The 11044-nt window shown below is 34.2% G+C and overlaps 1 pseudogene across 1 annotated transcript in view; it reads right to left on the bottom strand.

The window, feature by feature from the left end:
• Positions 1-10860, bottom strand: part of LOC147396355 (cyclic nucleotide-gated ion channel 1-like) — a 15078-nt pseudogene extending 4218 nt beyond the window's left edge. Inside the window, exons 1-5 of the transcript XR_015180457.1 lie at positions 10807-10860; positions 10161-10363; positions 8448-8712; positions 1428-1539; positions 402-638 (exon numbers count right to left, since the gene is read on the bottom strand). The product of XR_015180457.1 is annotated as a cyclic nucleotide-gated ion channel 1-like (transcript). The remainder of the gene's footprint in view (positions 1-401; positions 639-1427; positions 1540-8447; positions 8713-10160; positions 10364-10806) is intronic.
• Positions 10861-11044: the final 184 nt, after the last annotated feature.

Genomic DNA, 11044 nt, shown 5'->3' with positions numbered 1-11044 from the left:
AATAGGGTATATGGCCATTTTTGAAAATCTTAAGAAAAAAAACGGCTAGTTCAGTAATTTTGGTAAAGTAATTAGCTGTTTTAGTACTCTTCATTACGTTTGATGTGTGCACAATTCAAGAACTTACATGGAATTATAGAACTACAGAGAGTTAAGACTCCTTTGTTTTGTACTTGTAGATGTCAACATGGTTTATCTACTCGAATCATTTTGAATTGGTCTATAGACACGACATAATCAAGTCCAAGTTGGGATGGATGTTTATTCTTACAGTTTTACCCAATTTGGGTAGAATCAGAGGCAGTAGGTTGTATTGGATGAACTTATGCATGGGTTTTCCCCAAGAATGGAATGGAACAAAATAAAGGCTAAATAAAACACATTGAGGCAGAAGCACTCACTCTCACGAGTAGTGACAAACAAAGATGACGCTTAATGTCCCTCCTGAGGTCCTTGGGAAGGTTACAAAGCAGATTCTCTTCATCAACCCCTCTTGTCTCTTGCCATTTGTATTGTTCATACTGCCTAATACGCTTCTTCAGATTGTCAGGGAGCAAACGATGAGACATCCACTGTTCTGCATCTCGTCGTTTTACCCTCATCTCTTCTAATCTAACAGTATTGGACTGGAGATACGTCTGTAACAGCACAAAAAACAACATTTAGATCATCAAATCTAGAATATAGAATAAAGAAGGCCTCACACTTGAATACCTATCAAAATAAATAAATAACTAGAATACAGACGGGAAAAGGCAGTATCATATTAATGGTGCTTCTGGGGCCAGTTTAGGGTAGAATCAGTCAGACGATCCTCACTTAGAAGCTCTTTTGGGATAAAATGTCAATCTGATTAGATGATCATGAACAACTGATAGACTTTTCTAGACCATTGTTTCTTGACCATCCAAAAGAAAGCAGATGACATGTATTTAGAATGATAAGGCTCATTTTTGGTTTAGAAAATCTCCATCTACATGGATGATAAGCATAGTGACAACGTTCGGATTTGATAATTATTCGGTGGAGTACAATTTGGATCAATCCGAAAAAGTTTCATAAAAAAATGGGATTTTATTTTTGGAATATACAAATGATGTTTTTGGGTTTCTCATCAAAGCCTATCATCTTCAACCTCCCTAGAACCACTATCTTGTTCTTGACATTTGATTATTGAAGAAAAAAAAATTAAAGGTGAAGGGTAAAAAAGTTACCATATTTCAATAAATTACAAAGTTATTCGTTGATTCCCAGAATTAATCTGCTAGTTCATCATTCAGAGAATTTTACTAGTTTTTGGAGGAAAAAAAACTGGAGAATTTTGTGACTGATAATAAGCATATAACTGTTATGGTGTAGGCCAATCAAACATTCTCACACATAAAAATAAGAAGTGAAGAGAATGAGAAATATGTTTTAGAAGTAACCTGCATGTTTCCAATGAGAAGGGCAAATAAGACCAAGCTAGAGATGGAAATTACGACCGCAAAGATAACCTCCCAAACATAAGTACTTGTCTCCAGGTTTTGACCAAGAGAACTGTAAACAGTACACACAAAAAAAAAAAAAAAAAATCACACATTAGCTCCAATTATGATATAATTGTTACAAGTATGTGAATCTGCAAATTGTATATCACCATTAACAAGAGACGAAATATAAGGTGCACATACATTTCATATACTTCCGAACCATTAGCCACTCTTATTCTAATCATCGTCATCATCATCATCTTTTACACCTTATTTTTCCCAAGTATTAGTGTCGGAAATATGAATCACATTTCGGCATTCAACTCCATCATTAGCAATATCTATAGTAAAGGAACATCTCTTTATAGCTCTTTTAACCATTCAAAAGAATGGATGCTTACCATCATCCAACAGGTCCCATCTCCTAGGTGGGATCCTCACGTAAGAGATCTCCCAGCGAGAAATTGACAGGAGAGGATGATCGTATCAATATTAACCAAGTTTGGCTTCGGCAATTATTCGGTGGGGGGTCAGTTCGGTTTATTTCGGATAAGATCAAAGAAAGTTTTGAAAAAAAAAATTGAGAAAAATTTGGGGATTATAAAATTTTACAATAGAGGTTGAAGATGAGTTTTTAGGAAAAAAATCAATCTTCTTATCTTAGAAATAAAAAATAAAAGAATGTTTAGTAAGATCTTGGAAGATGAACAATCAAAGTTGAAGACTAGTTTTTAGCAAAAAACAAGGTCCCAAAAACAAAGACCAATAAACCTTGACAAAGAATAAGAAGAAATGACAATTTGCCTGTTAATCGACGATTAATTAATAAGCAATTATCCTAATCGATTGGCTGAAATTTGTGACAATGATTGAAACCATCCATTATGTAGAGACCTTTGCTTGAATCAAAACCCATATTATGTCTAACCTATGTAACAAGGACACAGTACATGACTAGACATTGTCTCTAGTCATCCAATTTAATCTATCATTTGGCTTCTGAAATCTCTTAGATTGAACCCATCAAAAGGCAATTACCACCCTGCTTCTGTGCAAAGTACTCCATATAAGGTGTAGTACTACACAAAGAATGTCTCGTGTATCACATCAGGATTTCCTACTGTCACATTTTTTGCATGCTTCTAATAAATTTAGAGAGCTGTTATCGGCACCCCAACTTGTACTTATTACACCACAATTAAAAATAAAGAAACAAAGGCCCCATTTGATTCAGCTGCCTGAATTTGCTGTCAGAAGCTGAAACACTGAAAAGCTTGTTTGTTACAACTTTGCAAAAGTGTTGTGTTGTTTACTAAAATCTGGTAATTATTGTTTGATACAACTTCTGGAATCTGCTGTATTATGGTAAAATGACCAGAATACCCTTAAGGTTGATAGTGCACCCAGAATGCATAAAAAATTATCAGAATACCCTTTTAAATATATATAAATATAATAAATTTATATTAAAAATTTGTAAAAACAATTATTTTAATTTTAAAAAGTTTATAATTTTTTAAAAAATTATAAAAAATTTATAATTCTATAGAAATTTCAACGTCTCTTCTAAAAAATGGACATATGAAATTTTCCTGATAAACAAAATACCTGCATAATACGCAATCCAACATAATGCACCCAGAATGCATCAAAAATTACACCACATCACACACATTAATGAATTTACACCATGTGATACACCCATGCAACACCTTGGCAAACCTCACAGTGGAATAGGTAAGCCTATTATAGGAAGAAGAAAAAATTTGAAAAGAAGTGGAAAAGAGATACAACGAATAAACATATTAGGATTTCCTAATTTATATATTTCTAGAGTTTTACTTCGATTTTCTTTTATGTACATAACATGCATTATATCATCAAAAGAAACAGGAGGTCAAGAAGACCTACCATACTCCCTTAAACTCTTCAAATTTTTTGCACCAAAAACACATGAACCCAAGGATATAGATAATGAACTCATGAAGATCATACTCCTTACCCTAAAAAAGTCACCACTTCATTCATTCCAAATCACCTAACAGATAGAAAAATGAAGAGTGTATTCGGTAACTTGGGTCCACGTGATTCGAAGATTTACAATGCACATAAGAATGACGTTGAATTTGATGATTTTGATAGGATGATCAATTCATAGAAAAGATTCAAGAATGGTGGCAAGATATTTAGGTTGAGGGAAAGTGAGAGTCCAATTTAGGGAAAAATTGAAAGGGCTCAAGGAGAATCAAGATATGGAACAAAAATGCTTTTGGAAGAATTGATCATAAAAGAGAGTTATTGAAGACAATAAATACATTGGATTAAAAGAAGATACAATTGGTTTATCAGGGGAGGAAAAGATTCAAATAATCAATATTAAGGAACAATATCATCAAAACATTATCCTAGAATTTGGGATCCCCACAAAATTAAGGTGAAAAATGTTCCTCGGAGTCTTGAAAGCAATAAGTGAAAAACTAAATCCTACAACTTGAGAACTACAACATAAAGGTAAGACTAGATACCTAAAAAATATACCATATATCTCTAGAACATGGGTGATAGAGATCTATTCTCTACAACTTAATCCAACAAACTACTTTGCATTGACCATAAATCAGAATATTATGAATACTAATTAGGTTGTCCTACATGACACCAAATATCGTATGTGAGACAATATGGTGATAGTTCATAGAAAAAAAACACATAAGAACTTAGCAATGTTGGTTAGAGACCACAATCATGAACATACCACTTGCAACAATGACGCCATAGGCCCCTTACAAAGAAGTGATGGTAGAAATAAGGCCATGGCATCTTGTGAACGAGTACCAGCAATAGAAGGTCTAGAGCATTTGCATGAGTGGGTGAAAAAGGAACAAGGGCCAGACACCCTCATGAGCGAGTGATGGGGGAGCTAATGTGCCTTACGTATGAGGGTGGGAGCAACACTGAGTCTAAAGCAACCTCATTTCTTTTAACAAACTAATAGATCCTGAATACGAACTAGACCTTAGAAAATCGAAACTCCACTAGGAAAATATACCTTATAAAACAATCTTCAAATTACAACTTCAACCTAAGAAAACATTAATTGAAATTTAAAACAAAAGAAATTACAAAATCTGATTATAGGAAACCAAATTCCAATAACACCGAAGAGTTGTTGGTTCGAATGAGTGAGTGATTGAAAAGGTAAAGAGTCATGTCTGCGAAACTGACTTGTAAACCGATGTTAGCCGAGTCAAATATACCCATATTTGAATCCAAATCCAAAAGAAAAAAAAAACAACCTCTTATCCGAATTCAAAATCTATATTATATCTCAACATCTGAATTCAAATCAAATTAACTTATCAGATATCTGATTCCTTTGGAAGGTAAATTGGACTTGAAAAATCCTATTAATTGTGTACAATTCTTTGGTAATTTACAAAGGAATTGGTGTGGCATTAGTAAAAGTTGGTGTGGCAATATCAATTCTCTAAAAAAAATCCTAATCAGCGCATACAAGTCTCTATGAAATCTGTACCAAAAACTCTTCTACAAATACCCAACGTTTAATTATTTTTCCACATTTCCTAATTTTAACTCTTCGAAACATAACAAAAAAACAAAATTTATAAATCAGAAACTATTATAGAATCTCAATCAATTATTTGCTTCTCATTTTCTTGGATTGATAGGATTAGTTCAATTTTTTTTCGAAACAAAACGAAAACAGGTTGAAAATCACTAAATTTGAAGAATTTCTAAGTGCATTTCGACATCAATTTACAGAGAAACAAGATTAAGGAATCCAAATTGAGTTATAGATGAAGAAAAACAAACCTTATAAGTAAGAGTTTTAGTATTTTATTATCAGCAGAGTTGCTTGATCGACATTAAAGCTCGAAAATCAGTAGATCGAAAGCTCGAACTTCAGATCTAAGAATCTGAAAATAACAACAGTGGAGAGAGACTGCAGAGAAAAAGAGAGAGATTTATTATTTCCTCAATGTAAAAATAATTTTTCTCTAAATCTAGGGTTTAGTAATGGCAATTGGAAGATGGAGATCAATTGGTAGTTGGAGATCTGGAGCGTAAAGCAAAATCACAATTTTAAAACTCGTTCGTTGAGTTGATTCCACTCGATTGACGATTGGATTCCGAGAAGAAAATAAGAGAAGCAGAGAGAGGGAGAGATGTGCGAGAGAGAGAGAGAAGTGTGCGAGAGAGATAGAGAGGTGTGCGAGAGAGCTTCTGTGAGATGAGGTGTGAGAGATTTATGTCGAACGAGTGTGAGAGATTAGCTTCTGTCGAACGAGAGAATAGAGACAAGGGACAGGGGCAAAACCGTCAATTCATATGAACCGTTTATTCGGTGTTAAATTCTCCCGCAAACGCAAATAAAAAAGCACCTCATATGCGCTTCTCAAATTTACGTTTCAAAACGCAGTTCCAAAACGCAATTTCATAGCATAGTTATTTAGGGGGCGATTGATTGCGCTTCAAAACGCAATTTTACCGGTGTTTGCGTCAAAACGCGGCATTTTGAAGCTGAATCAAACGGACCGCAATTATTTGCGTTGTGCGTTTCCGAGTTTGCGTTACCAAATTGCGTTTATAAACACAAATGTGAAAAGCGGGTTTTCAGAGCTTCTTCAATTTGCGTTTGCGGGAGACGCGAATTACAGAAAAACGTCTCATGTGAAAAGACGATATTGCCCTTCGTTTTTTTTTAACTCATTTCTCTTCGTCTCTTCTTCGACAGAACCCTCTTCTTCGACAGAACTCTCACACAGCAACATCGTTCTCGACCGAACCCTCGGACACCGACGTCGTCGTCTTCTCCTAAAGTCTCTCCCTCTCTTTCTCTCTCTCTCTGTGCCATAGAAACCCTCGATTTGGTATGGGTGCTTCTCAATCATTCCACCCTTCGATTTCTACAGCCGACTGATCTCATTGAAGACAACGACCAGTCAACTGATTCATGGTGCCAATAGATTTCTCCGTTTCAATTGCGCTTCGATAATAGATATTCGAAATTGGGATTTTTTCTTCTACGAAGATGGGTCACTCAAACTTCTGGAATTCTCTTCCACAAAATTACGGTCCTGAATCTCGTGCCTGGTGAGACGATTTTGTTTCAGTTTCCGTCTCGGTTTGTTTAATTTATTTCGCTTTTTTATTTTTCTTGAATCCATGGATTATCGTCTCGTCTGGTTCTATTCTTGTTAAACCCTAGCACAAAATAGAATTTTTGTTCGATGATCTAACGCTCTGTTATTCTAACACTGAATTTGGGTTTTATTTTTATTTTTATTTTTTTTGTACTTCGCAAATTCTTATTTATGAATCAGTGCAACTCCCCAGTGAGACGATTTTGTTTCAGTTTTATTCTCCATCTGTATTTATTTAATATCTTTCACTTTTTTTAGTTCTCGAATCGATGAATTATCATCTCTTCTGGTTCTGTTCTTGTTATAAATCGATTCGAAAGATAAGGGAGTTATAAATTATAATTTTTTTTAAAATAAATTGTCTCGAATGTTTTCGGATATTCAATAATTTTATATATATATATATATATATATATATATATATTTGTTATAAATTGAATATAATGTTATTGGGTATTCGATAATCAAATTTATAAGGGGAGTTATCGATCTCCAACTCAACTCACCAAGATCCGAAATCCCAAATGAACAATAGACTCATATATTATCAGGTTTTAGTCCCCTCAATTTCAAGAGATAAATAGATTCATATATTTTTTAGGATTTTATAATGGATAAAAAAATCTTTTTTGATGCCCCAAAGAAAATGCTCCTCAAATATCTAAAGAAATAATGCATGTATTATTTTTTGTAGTTGGCCATTATGCGGGATGGTTCTATCTTCTCATTTAATTTACTTATGGTGTTACCTTGTACAGCATGCTAGGAATGAGAACTATGAAACTATGAACTTTTATTATATTTTTCTTTTGATGCGTATAAGAAATTTTTTTTATAAGACTTTCATTTATATTTGTTCCGCTAAAATATTGGAGCTGATAATGTTGTCTTATAGGGAAAGTAAGTATGACAACTATTGTATAGAGGACGATGATTTACATGTTGTAGTTTTGTATCTTTTTTTGGGGGTGAAACGTGTGATAAGTGCAATTCTTGGGGATAGTAAAGAGAGGGAGAGATGTGCGAGAGAGAGAGAAAAAAGTGTGCGAGAGAGCTTCTGTGAGATGAGGTGTGAGAGATTTATGTCGAACGAGTGTGAGAGATTAGCTTCTGTCGAACGAGAGAATAGAGACAAGGGACAGGGGCAAAACCGTCAATTCATATGAACCGTTTATTCGGTGATAAATTCTCCCGCAAACTCAAATAAAAAAGTGCCTCATATACGCTTCTCAAATTAACGTTTCAAAACGCAGTTCCAAAACGCAATTTCATAGCATAGTTATTTACCAAACGGTGATTTCCGACTGAAATGCAGATTTTCAACGCAAACGCACTGAGATCCGCGTTTTGAAGCAGAAACAAACACCACCTAAGTGAATGATTGAGACTAAGTAAAAGTTGGGGTGCCAATAGACTCTCTCTCTCTCTCTCTTTGCTTTCTATTTTCTTTTTTGGATTTAGGATTTTATATGATCCTAATCATAATTGTAAACAACTACTGAAATTGTTTGAAAGAGTGTTATAATGTTTTGTAATGTTGAGATTATAATTTGAGCCAAACCTTTGTAAATTGTAATGTTTGAAGAGTGTGTTTTAATCTTTAATTGGTGTGTAATAAATAATTTAAGAAATTGGGTTGTAATAAGTAAAAGTTGGGGTGCCAATAGGTGCTCTCTAAATTTAGAAGGAAAACAAAATTGACAGAATAATTTGCAGATTGCATCATGTATAAACTTGATGGGAATAACATACGGAAACTAATCGAAAATAGATCACGAAGAAAAACTTTGAGCATCTTATATGCACAAACCTCAAACTTCGGAGGCCCACCCACAAGCAATAGAAAAGCTTCCGTGGAAAATCTAGCATCAAGGTATATTCCAAAATCGAAGGGAGGGGAATCCGATTTGGTAATAGGACAGGGCTCATTTATAAATGCGAATATATTCTTCTTGCCGCCTACCACAGTATAAATCAGAAACTTTACATCTCCGTTCATATTCGTATAGGCATCTCGCCAACACATGTCTTCTCACTCGATCGAAAGCAAGTAAGTACCAGGAGGCTCCAAATATCTAGTAGGCCAAAACAGCTCACATAAGATGGATATATAGAAATAAAAGTTTTGTACCCTTCATGCTAACCTAGAATAACTGGAAAAGCAAGGATTGTAAAACAAATAATTCCCCAAAATTAATTTTCATAAAATGGTGTAATTATTTCCCTTAAGAAATGAATAGTACAAAGCATTTATGGGTCAAATTAATATGAAAGAACTACATTAATCTTCTTACTGTCAAAGAATCATATTATCCAATTCATCTGTTTTTCTTGTTTCAGCTGTGATTTAACTAATGTATTCCACATGCATGGCGTGTATGCATGATTATAATCTAAGTGTTATTTAAAGTATACCACAAAATAATTAAGAAAACAAACTTCAATAGATAGTAAGCAATTAATTTTATTAAAAAAGAAGTTTTAAATGAAATAAGAGAAGTAGTGGTAAAAGAGGTATGGGGGAGCTAGAGGTGAGAAAGGATTTCACCCCCTGCAACAAGAATTACAATACAAATGTTTTCCCATCTAATACAAAAATCATGAAATGTAAGGTCCTTGAACTCTGGAAGGATAGAAAACTAATAAAAGATCAGCCTTTTATAGCAAGCACGACTGCATCATTATTGTTCTAGATAGCCCAACACATGGCAAAAGGAATAAGAATCCATAGAACACCTACTAAATGATTGAAAGCACTAGTATTCCACCTGAGGAGAAGCTCAGTTGAACTCATTTGGATAATCCATGATTATCTAAGGATGCAAAGAATTCGCTCCAAATACTACTCAAAACAGTAATGAAGGAACAAATGATCAGCCTTCTCTACTTTTTCTACAAATGAGGCAAATGTTTGGAATTATCATCTTCCTACTAATCAAGTGATCCACCATTAGAATTTAATAAAGAACCGCTTGTCCACATAAAGGAAGGTACCTTGGATTGGACTCAAACACCACAACAAGATAGGTCGAGACTAAATTAATCGATGGATCCTGATTTTGAGAAGAGAAATGTCACTGAGAATTTTCCTTTTGACTCCCACTTCTGAATTCTCCTATCCCTTCATCATCAACTACTTGGCACCTCAAAAAATAAACAAATGTATGCCTAATAAAAATCACCAAAATATTTCTTGTCCATTTTGAAAAAAAAAATTAAAAATTGGTGATTTCTAAATTGTATAATTGTCCAAATTCTAAATTATTGGTACTTTTATATTTGAATGTTACCAATACGACATTTATCGCACTTGAATATACATCTATCACAGATGGCCATCCAACCTCAATGTCTAAGTAGTAGACTAAGAGTATGCACCTATGATATGTGTCACACACCAAACACAGAAGAAAAAAAGGTAAAATTAACTCATGAAAAGTGGCATTTCATTACAGAATAGTGCTATAAAGTAGTAATCAACTCTGTCGTTAGACAGAAGTAACAATCGAATAATTCAACTTACATGACTTGCAAGCATGTAAAGAAACAGATTGAAAGCAGCTCCAGTCCATGCTGTTTCAGTGATTATGCCAGTAGTTTTTGTGACTTCTTTGTACAGCGGATACATACGGAAAAGCCTTGGAAAAATACGACAACCTGCAACACGTTTTTTGTATTCTGTGCTTCGGAGCCTCTCAAAGCAGGGATGACAATCAAAATTACCACCTGTACAAATTAAATAATTATGGTTATATTTCCATTGACAGTCACCTCATAAAGCCATGTTTGAAGACTACAAAGAACAAAGTAAATTAATGATCAAAGAAAAAAAAAAAAAACAAAATAAATTTACTAGCAGTATTTAAAGGAATTCATCCAATTTTATCATTCTTAGGTATGCACCGGAAAGGGAGTTTTTTTCAAGCTTCAATGAATCAAATACATCAATATTGCTTTTAAATATAAGAAATACGTTTGGTTGGAATGGTGGAAGCAATCTCCAAGCCTATGCCACATAAACGGCGCATGTGAGAGGAGACGGGGAACAACATTTTGATGACATCTCTTCTTTCTGGGCGAAACAGAGGATATCTCGATTGGGAGAGAGAACGGGGAAATCCCATATGAAATAACATGTCTGACAAGTCGAACTATATGTCAATCCAAACTGCATCGTCATCTCTAGGAAGCCGAAAAGGTACTTTTGGAACACCAATAGGCATTAAAGGAAAGAAAAAAGGAGTGTAAGTATTATCATAGTCTAAATTCCTAGATATCCATCCTACTAGACAATCAGAAAAATATAAAATGGTCCCAAAACATGAGGCAGAAGAGAGGATATGAACAATCATCCAATCTGGCCAACTTCTTTTACTAGAAGATCCCAATGAATGAGGCCAATGTAAC

This window comes from Akebia trifoliata, chromosome 8 (assembly GCF_017979445.1).
Source record: "Akebia trifoliata isolate Shusen 1 chromosome 8, ASM1797944v1, whole genome shotgun sequence".
Classification (NCBI taxonomy): domain Eukaryota; kingdom Viridiplantae; phylum Streptophyta; class Magnoliopsida; order Ranunculales; family Lardizabalaceae; genus Akebia; species Akebia trifoliata.
The sequence above is the reverse complement of the archived record's forward strand: the minus strand, read 5'-3'. Positions and strand labels throughout refer to the sequence as shown.